We start from the raw sequence: 1443 nt of genomic DNA, 5'->3' as shown, positions 1-1443 counted from the left end.
TATTTATAGTGTTCAGAGGTTGCCTGTCAAATAAGGAAATTAATAGTAAAACTAGAAAATTACAAAAGAAAAGGAAACAAAATAAAATTACACATAAATTAGGAGAAATCACATATTTGATTTGGGGAAGAAATCTGGTAATTTCCTCTGATTTTTGGGGAAGGAATTCGGATTCATCAACAAATGGGACACGTGTCGCGTCGTAATTGGAAGTGAGGAGGAAACGTGCCACATGTCACGCTTGGAGTGGTGGAGTGTGCTTGCGCGGAGTCAGAGTGGAGGACAGCTGGCGTGCGTGGAGAAAGACTTGGGCTGGCACGCTGTCGCGCGGGACCCACATGAGGAAGGCCTTGGATGCGCGCTGAAGGACGCGTGGAAGGAACGCGCGCTCTGATGAGCCGCGTGCTGATGACGCGCGAGGCATGAGACGGAGCGAGAGGAAAGGCGCGGATTTCTGCGCTGACACGCGGGACCCACTTCATTTGGCTTGGCTGATGGGTGGCGTGGCTCTCTCTGATTGGCTCGGCTTGTGTGGCTTAGATGGGCTGAAAATATGGCTTTCATGGCTTCTTCTTGTGTAGCCTTTTACACTGCTTTCAGCTGTAAATAATTAAGCAAAAACTAGACAAATTCTAATTAAAATATTATGAATAAAAATAATGAAATTGCTTAATTAAAGCTTAAATATTTTAATATTATATAAATCAAAAGTAGTATTTATGGTGCATTTTCATGCACCAATCACAACCCCCAACCAGCTTATTGCTAGTCTCTAGCAATCTAAGCGCAAGAGAAATCATGTCACAAAGAAAATCTAAGTCTCAACTCGCTTAGTCACCTGAGTATTTCAAACAAATTGTGAGTAAGAAGTCGAAAGATACTATCAAGATTATTTCAGTCATAACTCCAGAGTCGTGTGTGTTTGGTCCAAACCATAACCTTCTTACCACTTACCATAACACATGTAGCTTTGAAAAATTCACCAAGTAGAAGCCTCAACTCCATTGATCTCACAGGTGTCAAAAATATTTGAGTGCAAAGGTTTTCTCTCATGGAGTTGGAAATGAAACAATCAACGCTCAGTGTGAGGAAGGTCAAATTTAGGACAAACAGTCAAACAAACATTGACCAAAAGATAGGTTAATCAACTACTAGAACATTCCACCATTCTTACCACAAACCAGCTTTTGAGATTTCATTCGAGTCAAACAGAAATTTACAGAAACGATCAAAGAGCCAAAAATGCATAGAAAAATAAACTACTCCCTTTTTTTTTCTTCTTTTTTTTATTTATTATTTTTTTTTTGGCAAGAGACAACCTGCAATAATGAGGTGAATGTAGAAAGGTGTTCTTTTGACAAACAGCTATATAGCATCAAATCTGATTACGACCAAACTACATCATCTGTGAAATGTTGCTCTTGCTCTTTTTTTTTTTTTTTT

The sequence above is a fragment of the Morus notabilis genome, unplaced genomic scaffold (assembly GCF_000414095.1).
Source record: "Morus notabilis unplaced genomic scaffold, ASM41409v2 Scaffold238, whole genome shotgun sequence".
Lineage (NCBI taxonomy): Eukaryota > Viridiplantae > Streptophyta > Magnoliopsida > Rosales > Moraceae > Morus > Morus notabilis.
The sequence above is the reverse complement of the archived record's forward strand: the minus strand, read 5'-3'. Positions refer to the sequence as shown.